Here is a 19,208-nt window from a genome sequence, read left to right on the forward strand (position 1 = left end):
GTGGACACCTTCCTTGCGTTAATGATATGCAAGGTAGGCGTTCCCGTCTAAAAAATGATTCCGAGGCATGTGCGCCGTATTTATACTCCCGGGCAAAAATGACGCCCGGGAGTGGGCGGGTCCAAAAAAATGACGTCCAGCCGCTTTTGCGTCATTTTTTAGCGCCTGGTCAGGGCAAGGGACCTGTGGGCTCGGAAGGAGCCCAGAGGTGCCCTCCCATGCCCCCAGGGCCACCCCCTGCCACCCTTGCCCACCCCAGGAGGACGGCCAAGGATGGAGGGACCCACCCCTGGGACATTAAGGTAAGTGCTGGTAAGTATTTTTTCTTTTTTTTTGTGGCATAGGGGGGCCTGATTTGTGCCCCCCTACATGCCACTATGCCCAATGACCATGCCCAGGGGACAAAAGTCCCCTGGGCATGGCCATTGGGCAAGGGTCATGACTCCTGTCTGTGCTAAGACAGGAGTCATTTCAATGGGGGTTGGGAGTAAAAAAAAATGGCGCAAATCGGGTTGAGGCGAAAATTTTGCCTCAGCCTGACTTGCCCCATTTTTGGACGCCCAAGCTCCATTTTCCCCTACGCCGGCGCTGCCTGGTGTAAGTAATTTTTTTTGACGCACACCAGGCAGCTCCGCCGGCTAACGCCGGCTAATGTCATTGAATAAATATGGCACCCGCATGGCGCTTCAGAATGGCGTTAGCCGGCGTTAAGTTTTTTGACGTACAACTGCGTTGGCGCAGTTGTGCGTCGAAAAGTATAAATATGGCCTAGAGGGGCTATATATGAGCCCCGTGCGCCAACGGTGAGTCACTTTTTCTGACGCACCGGCTTCGCATTGTGCGGCCCATGTCTACAAGACCACGCAAAGCAACTTTGAGTGGCTTTTCATGGCCTTGTATTTATGATGGAAGACAACACAGTGCAAGTCTCTGCGTTGCCTTACAATGTGTCAGGGAATCGTTCCATGGGTGTTGTGGAAGGGTTTCCCATGGGTTGTGGCGTGTTCACAGATTTACAAGGCATTGTAACCCTGGGAATGCATCAAAATCTTACGCCTCCCTAGGGGAGGCGCAGCGAGGAGAAATATCTTCATTTCTCCTCATTTTTTCCTCTTTCTATGTGTGCGGCATCCTGCAGCACACAAAGAAAGAGGGAAAAAGCCTCAGTGAATTCTTTTTGTGCAGGAAGGTGTCCCTTCATGCACAGAAACAACCCTATCTGCGATGCAGGCATCCTTTCACCAAGGTGCAAGGGTGCCTGCATTGGCACTAGGCAGCCAATTGTGCGCCAGCCAGTGCCGGGGGAGAGGACATAAATGCGACCAATCTTGTAGATAAGGTGCATTTCTGCCTGGTGACTTGCTGCACTGCCCTGCCCTATTGGACTGTAAATAAGCCCCAGAATTTTTTGTGGGGGAAGGGCAGAGAGGAACAGAGGACTTAAGAGACAGCCAGGTTTTAGGCTGTCATTATTACAAGTCCAGGGCTAAATTTAAATTTGCATAGAAACAGAAGTTTGCGCAGAGTTTGGAAATCCAAGCTGTGTGATAATTATCACAGTCCTCATATACTGGTCTGTAATTAAGCAGTGTTGCATAATAGCATAATTTTGGTAATTTTGCATAGGAGTAAGTTAAATCACCAAAATTACACTACATTACTCTGGTGTAATGCAAATGTTACTCAGGCCTAGTAAAACACCAAGGGGCAGATTTACCAAGCTTTCAACTTGTTGATCTCCACTGTGTGAAAGGGCAGGGATGTACCATACTTAACATTATGCAGAGCATTCCTGTCCTTTGATTGTTCTGGCTCCCTTTTGGCTGCCTAACACCAATGCAGGCACTCTTATGCCGTAGTGCAGAGTGCCTGAGTTGTAGGCAGGATTGTTTTTGTGAAAGAAGGTGCACCTTCCTGCACAAAACAATCCTCAGAGGCTTTTTTCTTTTTCTAAGTGCGCTCACCTGGGATGGGGTGTCCCTCTGGTGGGGGTAATCCTGGGGCTTGGGAGGGCACCTGTGTACCCATTCCATGGTGTCAGACCATGGAAATGGCTCCACGGGTCCCCTAGCGCATGGCCTGACCCTGGTGTTAAATAATGGCGCTAAGCAGGCTTGGAGCCATTATTTAGGCCTGCCTCCCCCCGTGCACCATTTTTGCACGGGAGAATGAATAAGATGGTAGGGCGTTGAAGTCAGTTTTTGGATGGGAACGCTCACCTTGCACCTCATTGACGCAAGGTAGTTTCACGCATCCAAAAAATGACTTAAACTCCAATATTTTGCACTAGACATGCCTAGTGTCAAAATATAAATATGGAGTTAATATTGCGCTGAATTAGCGTAAAACAAATGACACTATTTCAGCGCAAAGGGAGTAAAATTATGGGCCTAAGGGCCTCATTTATCAGGCCTTCTGCGCCACCTATGCATAATTTTTTTTTGGTGCACTGCCTTAGATTTAAAAACTCAAACATTGGGCACAATGTTTCAGTTCGTAAACCCTTGAGTCACATACCTGCACCAGTTATAATGTATGCAAGGTTGGCATTCCCTCAGGAAAAGCCACGCAGAACTGACGCAGTGAAATTTACAATATTTCACTGCATCATTCTGCGACTTCACTGCATCATAATTTTAACGCCTACTCAGAGAAGACGTTAAACTGACACAGGGTTTTTCTCTATGGGAGCATTCCTCGCATTGCTAGAGTAGCATCATATTTTTGATGCTAGTCCAGCAATGGGTCAGTTTAGTGCCACAGATGCATCAGAATTTCTGACACATCCGTGAAAAGGTGCACCATGGAGCTTTGTTTAGTATATTATATATATTTATAGTATAGTATATTTCTGCACTTCTGATGCAGTGAAGTCAGAGAATGACGCAGTGAAATTTCACTGCGTCAGCTCTCCATGGCCTTTCCTGTGGAAACGCCAACCTTGCATACATTATAACTGGTGCAGGTATAATGTGATGCAAGGGTTTACAAAGTGACACATTCGGCCCAATGCGTCAGTTTGGAATTCTCTGGAGTAGTGTGAAGCACTGCTTAGTGCCACCACTGCGTCAAAACACCTGACTCTACATTGATGCAAAGGCCTTGTAAATGAGGCTCTGGATATCAATCTCTCTGAAGATGTTAGTAGCATAGTATTTTTGTGAAGGGTAGTCTGGTACAAAATCTACCAGCCCCAGACATTGCTAAAACCTAGACTGAGTAGGATTGTTGTCCTGTCAAACTTTGGCTTTAATCACTGCTTTTTGTCCCTTTTACACGTTTTGGTGAGGGAAAGTTCTGGAAACTGTGGAAAGTGGCAATAGACTTAGCACCCGACTTTCCCACACTTCTTTTGATGAAAACAGTACATGCCTTGTATGTGCGAGCCTGTCATCTGTCACATGAACAGGTTGAAATTTGGACTGTGTAAAGTCAATATAGAGTGAATCATCACATAGTCAAAGTAGTTATAGTTCTGCTCCAATACTAGGTTTTGCGCCAGGTCCATCCACACTTGGGGTACAGCAATTTTATCGGTAGAAGTGTAGAAGTGTAGTGTTGGTAAAATATTAGCTTGAAGGGCAGGAGATGTTTAGCAAATAAATATTGGAAAATTACTGTTTTTGACTGTTAATTTAATATTGCAGCTATTAAACATGCAAGCATGTCACAAGATCCTTGATTCTCTTGGGTCTCTAGGCTTCAGAAATAAGCAGGGTTAGTAGGATTCTCTTAGTACCAGCTGACCATAACCAAAATATTGCATCAGTCCCCATTCAAATATTGTGACATTATGTTAGAAATGGGGTCACTAGTTTACAGGGGATGCACCAAGTTCAAGTAGGAACGACCACTCTAGTCAGGGTATGTCAAATACACACTAAGAGATAATCTGTGCTCATCTTCTGGTAGCTTGGCACAGAGCAGTCAGGCTTGTCTAAAGAGGGAATGTGTAAAGTATTTGTGCAACATACACACAGTAACACAAAGAAAATACCAGAAAAAGACTCCACTCGAGTTTAGAAAAATAGATTAAGATTTTATAAATAAATCAAGGCCAAAATGACAAGAATCCAATGAGTTGAATTTGAGATGTGAGTTTGAGAAGAATAAATTAGTTCTAGCACTTAGAAGCAAATAGCGCTTTCAGGGTTACTTGAGGTTGTGCTGGAGTGGGACAAAGTCAAGAGTTGAGGCTGTCCACTATGGGGTGCAGCCCAGCACAGGACCCACACAGGGCCTGCTGAGCACGGTACCCTAAACCTGGTCGCAGTCATAAGATGATTTTGCTCACTCAGTGCTGGAGACGTGTCAGTTTAGTAGGTGAAGCACCAGTGCTGCAATGCATCTATTCCAAAACCGATGCACAAGGTTTCTCAACACAGTGAAGGGATGCTTCAATCTTTCTTCAAGAGTGGCAGTGACGCCATGATTCCGATGTGATGGCGATGCAATGCCGATGTGCAGGTTCCAAAAGGGATGCTCCAGTTCTACTCCTGCAACAGCTGTGATGCTTCGATTCTTGCTGGAGCAATTATGTATGAACCAGGCACAGGTGCAGGGGTAGGGACTTTGACATGCCTGAGTCTCTAGCAATAGGAGACAAGTCAACAAGCCCTTGGAGATCACTTTGGTGTGCAAGACAGAATCCAGCTCTCCCTCAGCAAGGTCGGAGAGCAGCAGGGCAGCACAGCAGAAAAACAGTCCTTCCAGGTCAGCAATCCAGCAGAGTGAAAGTGTTTGATGCAGCACAGCAGTTCTTCTGACAGAATCCAGTTGTAGGTACAGAAGTGTCTGATTTCGTAGGGCCAGAGACCTAGTACTTATACCGAAAAGTGCCTTTGAAATGGAGTGACTTCAAAAAAGGGTCTTAGAAGTGCACAAGCATCCTTTTCTTACTCAGCCTTGGCTTCAGACTATCAGTAGGGGGTCATCAGCCCTTTGTGTAGTGACAGGCACTGGCTGTTCACATGTACGTGTCATCCTCTCCCACCCTTCCTGTCCAGAAAAAGCCATCAGAATACAAATGAGCACATAGACACACCTAACCATCGAGAGTTTGTGGCTGTCTAGAGGGAATACACAAAGTGTAACTGCCACCCACCCCAGATGTGTATTGGAGATAGGTTGAAGGCACACAGACCTGTAAGATCAGAGAAATGCCTACTTTCGAAATGTTAGCACGCTTAAACAAAGGCAGTCCTACCACGTAAGAACCTGGGCTATATTGGCATTTCGAAAGAAACAGTGGTTTTTCTCTATAATACTTACAGATGTTTGATACAGTCCAGCACAATAGCCTCTATTAACTGCGCAGCAGAACATACCTTAGACATTGCCTCCCTGTACTCCAACATCCCACAGGAGGACAGAGTCAGGATCATTGAAATCATTTTGGATCAACGCCCACAACCAGAACAGGCACCAATATTTTCAGCAGTGTTCCAGTACATCTATGGGAGCTATTTTTGCTCTAAATCTAGCAAACATTTATGTGGACAATTTTGAAACCCCCAATTCTTTCAACCCTAGTAGCAGAAATTCTTGCTGAAGGGTGTGGCCCAATGCTAAAATGGCTGTCTCACCATCTTATTGCTCACTTTCTTTCCCAGTGTGCTTTTTCACCCTTGGAAGAGAATATTGGTGGTCAATGCACTGATCTGCTCCCTGAGAGACAAAACAACTGCCTAGGGCCCAAAGATTTGGGGTGGTGGAGAGGTCTGATGCCAGAAATGGGCAGCCCATTACCCCGTTCATTTTTTTGTTTTTTTTTGTTGTGGTGGTATCATTGACCCTCAACCTTCTGGGTGAGCAGGTTGGAGTGTTTATCTCCTATCTGTCCAACTCCAGGGAAGGCAGAAAGCCTACCAGATAATCAATGAAAAAATTAAGACATTGAATAGGCTGCAGGGCTTGCCTATCCAGGCACTGGGTTACAATCCCAAATACCGGACCCCAGGATCCAGAAAGCCCACTAAAATCCAGGAGTTAGTGTTTGAAGGAGAAACGATATGGGACATCTGTCTTGGCATTGGGTCCTACAACCAGGCACCAGATAGTCTTTCTGCCACCCAGGTGGAGTACACATGTCTAAACTACACCCAAATGATTAAGCTTAGTTCTAACTTGCCATGGGGATGGCTGCAGTGCTTGAGGTCTGAGCCCCAGGGGTTGGGGAAATTGGTGGGGAAAAATACTATTTAGGGTCTGGGGGTGGAGATTGTGACCTGATGCCATGACGGGCCAGCTTTCTCCCTACTCTTTAAAAAAATCTGTGATCTCACGTTGCACATTTGGTGCACTCTCTCTGTTTGTGTTGCTGTGCAATCTTAATTAGGTGCACACAGTGTAGAATGGCACAATTTCACCCAATCCACCCCAAAATTGCTATTTTAACAGTTTGCATCTACAAAGAAGAGTGTACATTAGTGAAAAACAGGGCTGTGGATGGAAACTGCAGCACTGACTTTTACTAGAGGTGGGCAGGCCCCTGAAGAAAAAGGAAGGCATTGCCTGCAAGTGGGTGCAGTGTGTTTCTGCATCTGCATGCAGAGGAATGTCTGAGGAGGGTGGTCCCTGGGTCCCCTGTGCCCCCTTCTCATGTGGCACTCTTGACGACACACTGATTGTGCACCACCACTATGTGGCACACAGTCAGTGTGCCACCCATTAGGCCCTTTACCTCTGTGGCTGTGTTTCCATGTCAGTGGGGGCAAAAAGGTCATGGTGCCTACTGGGCCCTCTGCCCCCACCTGGGGAAGTCTGAAGAGGAGTAAATACCTCATTAGTCCCCCGGGGGTGGGGCAGAAAGACTGCATTGTTACTAGTGTTGGTGGATGCAGCCTCGTGAAAGGACGGCTGACCAAATCTCCTTATTTTAAAAGAAAGTTCATCCCTGGTGTCTAGTGGGCTTTCTGCCCACGTGAGTGGACATTTGGAGGTAAACACACACTTGTTTCCTCCAAGGTGGCAGAAAGGCTGACTGAACACTTGGCAAGGGCCTGATATCAGAAAATGTGGGCCTTAAGCTATTCTTTTTTTCAAAATAGACTTCACTAGTGCCCCTTATTCTAGAAAGCAATTGGTCATGCCAATCATATGGGACTGTGTCAATCCCCCTTGAAGCCATCCCTGTTAAGGGACCCCCCCCTCCTGTGGTGATCCCTGAGGAAGAATGCCCTACGAAGAGGCGCCATTGGAAAGGAGAGAATATCCCCTTTTTAATTATACCTCTCCCATTGTGATCAGTGCTCAGGATGTGTTGTGCCCCAAGCACCAAGCAACATGAAAGTAAAAGAAGCTGAACAGTTCCTTTTACATTCACTTTTGCATTTACTTCCCACAATAATGAGGTCAGACTCAGATCACAATGCATGCTGATTGTCATTCACAAAAAGAGCGTCAGATTGCTGGGAAACATTTTCCCCCGCAGCCTGATGCAGGAACTAAGTAGTATCCGTCCCTCAGTTAAAATTACAGTTGTGTTCTGGTCTGCCTCCTAAGTGTGGCACAATGGGAAGGCACTATCAAGTCGTGGATTCATGAGCAGTAGATGTTTTCTTGCATTGCAGGTACTTTAGTGCTTGTGTTACACCCTTTTTTCTCGTACTACCATCAAGAGGGATGGTGGAAAGTATTACTTCATCATCCCTCTGCAATATGCTGTATTAAATAGCAAGACACGTAGTGTACTTTTCTTTGATCTAAGACCATGATGGCATTTTCTAGACTCAACAGCAAGCAAGGCCAGAATTAATAGTGTGATGCCCTACTAGACAACTGTATGGTCACTCTCCAGAGCACCCTGCAAGAGAGTTGGGCCCTTGCAGTCTACACAGCCAAGTAGTAGTGACCCAGAGCTGCCACGCTTCCATATTTCTTGAGCAGAGCAGCATGCGACACGGGTAGGGCACAATTCCACAAAGCCCAAATCAGTGTCACAGACATAGTATACACATATAAATGGTAACCGTTTGCCACTATTTACAACACCGTAGAGTGGAAGATTGTCTCAGCAGAGTGGGCTTCATACAGCAGTGCTTTCTCACTGCTGTAGGATTCATGGTAGAGGCAACCTACGAAGCAATGCATTATTGAAGCTAGAGAACTCCAGTTGTGTGAGCTTTCTGTTCCCCATCAGTACATTCACAGTGCTTGAGTTCCTCCTGCAACACCTAGCGTGTGCTTCCTCCTCTTCTATGTTATTACTTCATGGCCTTCTTCCAATTATGATTAATTTGTGATTATGCCTGAAACCCCGGTCTCTCTTCAAGTGTGCTTTGTAAGTGGAATAGGGGCCCAGCAGTGTAACCATCCTGCAGCATTGTCTTCTCACTGACAGTGAAATTCAGCAGCTTAAGCTACACCCAGCAATGCTGTCTCCAGGCCTTGGAATCATATCTAATGTTAGCTTTCCCCAGCATGGCTTTCACAGTGCTAGAGTATTCTACAGGATGATCATCTTCCAGCAGCCAAATAGGAGTGCATAAGCCTCCCAGTAGAGTGTTCCTTACCAACAATGCCTCCACAGGACATTAGGATGCCACAAAGTGTCATCTCTTGAGCAGTACCTTCTCTATGCTAAAGGATTCTTTAGTTTGCACTTCCCCCACTGATGTTTTTTCTGTGCTTTAGGGTCCATGAGGCTTTATATTTCTCCCCCAGAACTCTCCAGGTGCCAGAAGGCATACTTTCAGCTCTCACAATTTTGTAGAGACCGCTCTTGCATTCAAAATAGGGTATCAAAATATGTTATAATTAAAAAATAAATGTGTACTATTTTTTACACATTTTACTGAACATTAAATTATATATATTCATGGTTTTAACTAACTTAAATAATTTAATTTCATGTAACATTATTTCATATCTGTTTTTATTTTAATACTCTACCTCCCTCATTTTCTGCCAAGTTTTGCATTTACACTTGGGATTTTGTGAATAAACAAAAAGTAGTAACTCTACCCACAAATATGACCTAATCAAAGCCTAAGTTATCTTTGTGAATCAGGCCCAATATCTTCGCTTTCCTTGGTAATGTGGATGCCCGGCAACTAAACAATCCTCAAAGTGTAAATTACTCAAAGTGTAAGTTATTTTTGTGAATCAGGCCCAATGTCTTCGTATTTCTTAGTAATGGGGATACCCAGCAAAGAAACAATCCTGACATCAACAGAGCCATCCTATTTGAGCTGCTCAGATGCAATATATGGTATTTCATTGGAAGGGTGTATTGCTCTGTGTTCAATGCGGAGGTTTTGTTGGACCCTAGTCTCTCATTGGGGTGTATATTTGCCTCACAATATGTCCCCTATCTGACATAAAAGGATTTTGCAAAATTCAGCGTATAGTCGGATGCTTATTGTATTAAAAGTTCCCTGAAATTCGGATTTCTTTTTATCATCTTGCCCCATATTTTTTCATTTTTTGTTTTCTTGACAGTGTCTGAAAGAGCAGTGTAATGACACAGAAAGTTGCAGTGCTGTCCGGTAGAAAGGAAAAAGACACGGAAGAAAAAGGTTGTTAATTGCCCAGTAAATGCCCAGTAACAAGTATTTATTTATTTATCGTATATACTTTAATTTTTTTAAAGCATCACTATATCATAAAGTGTAAGCATGATGCAGAGAAAACAACAGAGAGAATAAGGGAGAGAACCACAACCGTTCTGGGGAAGCACTAACTTCAAGTATATATGTTGAAACATAATTGAGACAAAAAAGGATACAAAGATAGAAAGTAAGCGAGGAATGTTTGGGTAGTTCAGAGTCAGGAAATAAGTGTTGAAGAGGGATGATAGGAAACGAGGAGGTGCTAGAGTAGGGAGCAGGATCAACAGGAGTCTGGAATGGAGAGAACTAATAGTGGAAAAAATAGAAGGGTAAGAAAAACATCACACTGTACGATGAGGAATATCGTTTGAAAAATAGATCCACTATGACACACAAAAACAAACATAAAGAAACTAAGGGGGAGAGAAAAGGGTAGGATCAACTACAAAAGATGGGAGCATCAGGGAAGCATATGGGGCATCAGCAAGAGTAGACAGTAGTGTTGAGGCATTCTAGCCAACATAGCGTTTTCTGAAATTTCCACATATCTTCATTCTCCTGTGTTAGACTTGGCATCCTTGGCATGGTCTCCCCTAACTTTTTGTCTCGGTTTCCCAGGTTGTTGATGTATGCTGGACTCTGTTTTTGCTGTTTTTGCTACTCTGGGCATTTTACCACTGCTATCCAGTGCTAAAATGCAAATGCTCCTATGTAAAATATATGTGTTATTGGCTTTCCATGATTGGCATATTTGATTTACTAGTAAGTCCCTAGTACAGTGCACTAGAGGTGCTCAAAGCCTGTAAATCAAATGCTACTAGTGGACCTGCAGCACTGGTTGTGCCACCCACATAAGTAGCCCTGTCAACATGGCTCACACCTAACACTGAGATGTCTGTGAGTGAAGTTGTAAACTACCAACACGACTTGGCAAGTGTACCCACTTGCCAGGCCTAAACCTTCCCTTTTTATACATGTAAGGCACCCTTAAGGTAGGCCCTAGGTAGCCCCATGGGCAGGGTGCAGTGTATGTTTAAGGTAGGACATATAGGCCCTCATTACAACCGTGGCGGTCGGTGTTAAAGCGAAGGTAATACCGCCAACAGGCCGGCCGTAAAATAATGGAATCACGACCATGGCGGAAACTGCCAACATAGACAGCCACTTTAACACTCCGACTGCCACAGCGGTAGAAACAAACACCGCGGCAGTCACCGCCAACAGACAGGCGGAGGACAAGGTTCCGCCCACTGTATTACAACACTCCTATCCGCCACCTTTTCCGGGGAGGTACCAACGCCATCAAAAGTACAGCAGAAACAGGACTTGGAACGGAAACCACTTACCTTTCGTCACTTTACGAACAACCAGGACACCATGGAGCCCGAGTTACAGGTCCTGCCGATGCTGGTCTACCTCCTCTTGTATCAGGAGCAGCAAAGACGCTGGCGACGACCACGGTGAGTACTGCACCTAGCACACAGGGTGGTGGGGAGGGAAAAGAGAGTGACACACACACGCAACAAGCAAAACACCCCCACCCTCACCCACAACACCATACACACAAATACATGCAGCAACATTACATATACACCCGTCACCCCCTGGAAGAACACAAGGACAAAAGGAAATTATTGTAACGAGTGAAATCATTGAAATACCAGAAAGGCCAAATTCAAATATCAGTATATACAAATATGTACACCAACTACACAAGTCCGGATATGAATGAAATCATTGTCCGTGGATCAGTGTCCCAAAATGCATGGGCAAAGCCCACACAAGATACCTGACTCGAAACAGAGAGAACACTGCAGGGGCATCAGATGGAAAATAAACAGGCACCTCAGGTGGAGGGGGAGGGTGGGCACCTCAACCGGATGAACGGACGACGCCACTGATCCACGAGGGGGCTCCATGCACACTGCTTTATCCAGGGGAGTGCAAAGCCACAGTCTCACAAGTCTCTCCAGTGGGTGGTTTGCCAAACTGCTTTATCCTGGGGAGTGCAAAGCCACAGTCTCACAAGTCTCTCCAGTGGGTGGTTTGCCCACTGCTTTATCCTGGGGAGTGCAAAGCCAGAGTCTCTCAAGTGGATGTCAGTCTCCACTGGTTCTGGAGGGGGCTTTGTGCCCAGAGTGCTTCATCCTGCCAAGGACTGAGGTAGTGGATGCTTTTCTCCACTGGTTCTGGAGGGGGCATTGTGCACAGAGTGCTTTATCCTGCCAAGGACTGAGGTAGTGGATGTGAATCTCCACTGGTTCTGGAGGGGGCTTTGTGCCCAGAGTGCTTCACATGCAGTGTGGCAGGTCCCATTTCTTCACCTGGGTGTGTGTGCTATGAGATTGCCTGGGAACAGGTAGCATGATACTCCATGGAGGCAGAGACACACTCCAACCTGCTGCAACTTCGCCTGCCACCTGCAGGTACAAACAGTGCTAGGTTGCGTGCCTCATGTATGCTGTGCAGGGTCCAGGATGTCTCCTGCAGCCTCGGAGGGCTGGCCACTGGGGATGATTGCCATGTCAGCTGTGGTGGCACTGTCTGAGCACGTCGCAGGGCTGGTGGCGGTGGTTGTGGTGAAGGTGCTGGCGGTGGTGCATGTGTCAGCACATGTGGAGGGACACAGCAGGACGTCGCCTGCAGACTCGGATGGCTGCCCACTGGGGATGATGCTGGGGACTGTTGCTGAGGCAGCAGACATGCAGGTGGCAGTGCAGGTGGCGGTGCAGGTGGCAGTGCAGGTGGCGGAGTCCACCTCCGTACAGGTTGATGTTCTGGTTGACAGAAGGGGTGACTCTGGTCCCTCAGCTGGAGCCTCCGTGCCCTGTCCTGACCTGCTCTTTGCCTTGTGTCCCTTCCCCACCTTTGATGTTGCTGCTGGTCCCTTGCCACTGTCCCCTTTTGGCTTGGAGGAGCCCTTGCTTGGTGGTAGGTGGGGCTTCACCCTCCAGCATGTGGGCACCTTCTTCACCTTGGCAGGTGGTGGAATGGCCTGCTCCTTGGCCTCGCTAGGTGGCACACTGGCAGCCCTGATGGGTTCCGCTAGCGATGTGACCAGACTTGCTGAGACCACTGTGCTGGATGATTTGGTGGCTGAGATGCTGTGCTGGGACCTGGACAGCCTGGCCCTAGGGGAAGGACGGGGCGGGGGTGTAGGAAAAAGGTGAATGTTAGCCAGGAAGAGTTTCTTAGACACACTGGGATGGGAAGATGAAGGGGGTTTGGGAGTGGAGGAAGAGGTAGTGGTTGTAGGAGGTGTACGTCTGCTGAATTTGGGTGAAGGTGCATGGGCTGGAGGCTGTTGTGAGGTGGATGGCTGTTGAGTGGGTGTGTGCCTGCGTTTGTGTACTTTGGGAGGAGGGCTCACAGACACACTCGGAGAGGACACAGGGGATGTGTGTATGGTAGTGGGGGTGGTGATTACACGTGAGCGGTGCGTAGTGCTGGGTGTGCTGGTGATGGAGGTAGTGGATGAAGATGCAGTGCATGCAGGTGTGAGTAGAGATGAGAGAGGGAGTGAGGAGGAGGAAGTGGAGGAGGGGGACACAGTGGAGGCAGTGGATGTTGGTGTGTCTGCATGGGGACGGTGCTTGTGTGAGTGCCTGTGGGATGTGTGGTGCTTATGTTTGCCATGTCCACTCTTGTGTGTTGATGTGAGTGTGCATGCTGGTCTGATGGTGTGCTTGGGATAGGCTGAGGTACTGGGGATTGGGTCTGGGTAGAGGAAGTTGGAGGGGAAGGCTGGACACAGGGACAATTGCTGGCATCAAGGCTGAGGCCAGAGCCTGAAATGGTCTCTGTGGGGCAGCCACGCCAGAACGGATGCCCTCCAGGCATGCATTTTTTTGCTGCAAATGCCTCTCAAACACCCTGGGTGGCATTCAAAATGGTTGATTGCCCAACAGTGAGGGATCTCAGGAGGTCAATAGCCTCCTCACTGAGGGCAGCAGGGCTGACTGGGGCAGGGCCTGAGGGGCCTGGGGCAAAGGAGATGCCCACCCTCCTGGGTGAGAGGGCACAGGAAACTCGATGAGGGGCTGCTGGGAGGGCGGTGCTGGTAGGGGGGTGGCAGCTGTACCTGTTGATGCAGTGCGCACAGAGGTGCCCACCACCGCAAGGGAGCTCCCATCAGAGGAGGAGTCGATGTCGCTGGTGTCTGCTCCTGTCCCCGTCATGGAGCTCCCCTCGCCCTCCGTCCTACTGGTGCCTTTGGACTCCGTTACTTCACCCTCCAGGGCCATGTGGGATACAGCTCCCTCCTCCTCCTGTGCCAATGCTTCTCCGCCAGATGATGCTAATGCACACAAGGACAGGGTGACAAAACAAAAATGGGGGAAGACACAAGAGACACATGGTCAATGCCTGCAACACCACTACCATTGGCGGACACAACACACAGGCAGCAGCCCTATGCATTAAGCCTTGCATTAACAGGGCAGGGGAAAAGCACATGCCCATGGGGGACTCCGTCAAGAACCATTTCATGCACAGCTGGAACCCATAGCAGCCTGAGTAGGTGTAGAGGGCAAATACCATCTTTGGGGTTGGACTCGGAATGAGGCTGCATATCAATGGATCTACCTTTGCGCATCTGCCCTGGCCTAGGGGAACCCACAGCCCACCTCCCCCACCCAGACACCTTGTCAAGTGCGCAAAGTCAGAAGAATGAGAGTGTACTCACCCCCTTGTTGCTGCTGTGATGCCCTCAAGTGACCATCCAACTCAGGATATGCCACTGCCAGGATCCGGTACATCAGGGGGGTCATGGTGCGATGGGCACCCATTCCACATTGGGAGGCCATCCCCAGCTGGGCCTCCGCCGTCTCCTTGCTCCAGCGGCTCAGGTCCTCCCATCTTTTCCGGCAGTGGGTGCTCTGTCTATGATAGACCCCCAGGGTCCGCACTTCCTTGGCGATGGCACGCAAAATCCCCTTCTTCTGGTGGGCGCTGACCTAGAGGAAAAGTGAAGTAAGAATGAATGTTACTCCCCCGTACATTTCTTCTCACACATTGGCCACAAACCTCCCACCCTGGCCCAGAAATACATACACACACCATCCTCACTGCTGGCCTGTCACCCACCCCTGCCTCTTCCATCCATGACACTCCACACAATCATGTGCCATCCACCATGCACACAGTTTACTCACCTGTTTGTCTGGAGGACTGTACAGTTGCGTGTACTTAGGGAGGATCCCATCCACCAGTTTCTCCAACTCCTCTGCAGTGAAGGCAGGGGCCCTTTCCCCAGATACTGTAGCGATTGTCGCTTCCAGGCGCAGGTCACAGCAGCACTTGCAGTGTAGGTCCTCTCCTGTTGAAGATCAGGTATCAAGTGAGTGAATGGATAGAAAATGGCAGTAACGTCTGCAGCGGTGCGTACCGTCACCGCTGGCGTATATCGTCATTGGCTCCTGGAACCCATAAGGCCCAATGATAACCAATGCTGAATTGCGCAGCGGTCTTCGACCACCTACCGCAACGCTGCACAACACCAGCGCAGTTACCTCATTTCCCCTTGTCCCACCTTACAGGTCAGGCAGCTCCCATTTCAGGGGGCCACATGGCAGGCCAACTAACTGCATCACACCTATTTAGGCCAGGAATGCGGACAGACAAAGGCACATAGAGAAAATTTAACGATTGTGCTAAACAGCCTTGTGAAACATGTGGTGTATGACCCTCTGCTCACTGTTCTCCTCCATAGGGCACGTCCGCTGGGGTAGGTGATGAGTTGGCAGCATCCTCCGGTGTACAGACCCCTGGTGGACCTGTCAACAATGGAAGACAGACACATCATTATCACTTACAAACTTGATTGTGCAACAATCCAGGAACTGTGTGCCCAGTTGGAGCCAGACCTGATGTCAGGTATCCGCCATCCCACAGGAATCCCCCCTCTAGTGCAGGTCCTGTCACTGCTCCATTTCCTGGCAAGTGGGTCTTTTCAAACAACAGTAGCCATGGCATCAGGGATGTCACAGCCAATGTTCTCTAACTTGTTGTCCAGAGGGTTATCTGCCCCTGCTGAAACACATGTGCAGCTACATCGTTTTCCCTCAGGTGGAGGAGCTGGCCACAGTGAAAGGTGACTTTTATGCCCTGGGACATATCCCCAACATAATTGGTGCCATTGATGGTACGCATGTGGCATTTGTCCCCCCGCAGGAATGAATAGGTGTACAGAAACCGGAAAAGCTACCTTTCAATGAATGTGCAGATGGTGTGTTTGGCGGACCAGTACATCTCCCATGTGAATGCCAAGTATCCCGGCTCAGTGCATGACGCTTACATTTTGAGGAATAGCAGCATCCCTTATGTGATGGGGCAACTCCAGATGCACTGTGTTTGGCTAATAGGTGTGCCTAAAGTCCCCACACAGTTTCATTTGCTGTCTGGGAGATTCCCTAATGTTTGGAGGATGTCTAACAGGTGTCCCTCAATATTTGCAGGTGACTCTGGTTACCCCAACCTGTCATGGCTACTGACCCCAGTAAGGAATCCCAGGACAAGGGCAGAGGAATGCTACAATGAGGCACATGGCCGAACTATGAGGACAATAGAACGCACCTTCGGCCTCCTGAAGGCCAGATTCCGGTGCCGAAGAAGGTGTGCCAGATCATCGTAGCATGCTGCTTGTTGCACAACCTGGCTTTGCCACGCCAGGTGCCTTTTCTGCAGGAGGATGGGCCTGATGGTGGTCTTGTGGCAGCTGTGGAGCCTGTGGACAGTGAAGAAGAGGAGGCAGAAGAAGAAGATGTAGACAAGCGTAACAACATCATCATGCAATACCAGTGAGACACAGGTAAGAGGATGGAACTGCTTCCCACATTGCATACTATTGTAGGACCTATCATAAATTTGCCTTTTTACCTCTGTGTATGGACCCTGACTTGTTACTTTGGCTTTCCATTTCACAGATCTGGGTCCCACTTTGTGCCCTCTGGTATGTTTACTGCTGGCCTACAACTGTGTAACATTGGTATGTGAACAAGTACATTAACATTGCTATATTTCAGAGAGGTTGTAATTACATATTTGTGAAAGCACGGACTGACTCCAGATTGTTTTGTGATTCAAGGGTGTTTATGTCTGTGCTAATAAGTGGGTGTGGGTGAAATAGGCTGGGGTGATGGTGGAGGAATGTCCATGGGAGAGTCCAGTCTCTTGGTCTCACAGGTGCATTGTCCATGGGGGCATAGGAAGGGGAGCAAAGGCAATTTAAGGTGGACAGGGTGACATAGTGGGACAGAAGAGTGACAATCAGGAGGGTCTTATTTCCCGGCGGGGTCTTGGCAATGTTCTTTGTCTTGTTCCTGGATCTCAGGGACCGTTTGTGGGCTGGTTCTCCTTCTGCAGGGGATGCTGTGCTGGTGGCCTGTTGCTCCTGTGGTGATGCTTCCTGTCCACTAGTGCCAGCGGAGGTGGAGGGCTGTTCATCGTCAGGCTAGTGTCAGGGGCCCGTATGTGTGTCACTGTGTCCCTCTTGGTGATGACAAGTTCTGCCAGCACCCCTGCAATGGCGACCAGGGTGTTGTTAATGGACTTCAAGTCCCTCCTGATCCCAAGGTAGTGTTCCTCCTGCAGCTGCTGAGTCTCCTGAAACTTGGCCAGTATTGTGTCCATGGTCTCCCATGGTCTCCTGGGAGTAGTGGTATGCTCCCATGATGTTGGAGAGTGCCTCATGGAGTGCTGATTCCCTGGGCCTGTCCTCCCCCTGTCGCACAGCAGTCCTCCCCGCTTCCCTGGTATCCTGTGCCTCTTTCCCCTGAACCGTATGCCCACTGCCACTGACCCCAGGTCCCTGATTTTCTTGGGTTGGTGGGTTTGCCTGGGTTCCCTGTAGTGGTGGACACACTGCTGATTGACGTGTCCTGGGGACAGAGGGATGGTCCGCTGGGTGGGTGCTGTGTTGGTGTTTCCTGAGGGGGGAGGTTCTGTGGTGGCTTGTGACAGTGGCAGGAGAACCGACTGTCCAGAGGTCCCTGATGGGCCTGGCTGGTCATCTTGATCCAGGCGTGCAGAGCTGCTGTCGTCAATGTGGGCCTCTTCTGTGGGGGGACTGGAAATGTCTGGCACCTCCTGTCTGGTGACGTTGGGTATGGCTCCTGTTGGGGTGTAAATGCATAGTTTTTGTATCTGTGTCTGCCATCTTGTGCATTCGGTGAGGTACCCTTTACTCCTGTGCTTGTGCTTGCATAATTGTGTTTGCCCTTTTGTGATAGTTGGGTTTGGGGTCTGTGTGTGTATCTGTACCGGACATGTTTTGGTGATGGTGGTCCATGCATAGGTGTTGCATGCAGGGTCTTGGTATTGGGATGTGTGGGTTGTGATAGTGGGACACATGTGAGGTGTTTGAGTGATGGGGTGAGGGGGAGGGGGCGGGTGGGGGTATGTGATGGCATGCAGGTGGGGTGGGGGGATTTGGAAAATAAGATATGACTTACCAGAGTTCAGTCCTCCTGCTACTCCTGCGAGGCACTCAGGATGCAGTATTGCCAAGACTTGCTCCTCCCATGTTGTTAGTTGTGGGGGAGGAGGTGGGGTCCACTGTCAGTCCTCTGTACAGCAATCTGGTGTCTGGTTACCACTGAACGCACCCCCATAGGCCATTCCACCTCTTCCTGATGTCATCCTGTGTTCTTAGATGCTGTCCCACTGCGTTGACCCTGTCGACGATTCTCCGCCATACCTCCATCTTCCTAGCAATGGAGGTGTGCTTCACCTGTGATCCGAAAAGCTGTGGCTCTACCCGGATGATTTCCTCCACCATGACCCTGAGCTCCTCCTCTTAAAACCTGGTGTGTCTTTGAGGTACCATGATGTTGTGTGAATGATGTGTGAGGTGCTGTTTATTGTGCTGTGTGATGTGTTGTGTTGGTGTGTGTTGTTTGAGGTGCGTGGATGTTGTATGAGTGATGATGTTGTGTGCCTGTGGATGCTGGTGTTGTGTTTGCTATTCTCTCTCTCTCAGCTTTTTCAACAAAATGTGGTTGTAAGGGTTTGTGGGTAATGTGGGTGTGTGTTTTATAGTGTTGTGAGTGTGTGGGTGTGTATGTGTATCAGGTGTGTGTATTTTGAATTGTCCAATGTGGTTGTGTTTTGTAAATGTGTGTGTATTTTGAGCGCAGTGCCAATGGATTACCGTGGTTGTAAGGCCGCCGCGTTGATTCATGGGTCGTAATAGTGTGGGCATATTCTTGTTGGCGTGACAGTGTAGGTTTTGGTATCGCCAGCTTATTACTGACCTTTGGTGTGGCGGACTTGTGTGGATATATCAAAAATAAGTAATACACTGTTCCAACCATGTAAAACAGAAAGTAGTGACCGGGGTCCTAAATTCTAGGAGCAAGAGGCCTCACACACCCATAGGGTGTCATGCTTCATCATAGGCACTGCTCCTCGTCAGACCGGCGCTGCAATGTCTGACGGGCACCACCCCGTGAGGGGGGGCTCTTTGCCGGAGATCTTTTTATGTGGTGGTGCCGTGACCCCAAAGGTAATTGAAGTGTCAACGGAGATCAAAAAAGAATGTGATTTAAAATTGACTACCAAAACCGCCACTGAGACAATGGATTTTATTAGACCAGATGGACGGTCAGGGCCAAGGTTAAAAATATATAGTCAGAAGAGTGAATAGAGAAATTAAGATCA

Source organism: Pleurodeles waltl, chromosome 1_1, assembly GCF_031143425.1.
Source record: "Pleurodeles waltl isolate 20211129_DDA chromosome 1_1, aPleWal1.hap1.20221129, whole genome shotgun sequence".
NCBI lineage: Eukaryota > Metazoa > Chordata > Amphibia > Caudata > Salamandridae > Pleurodeles > Pleurodeles waltl.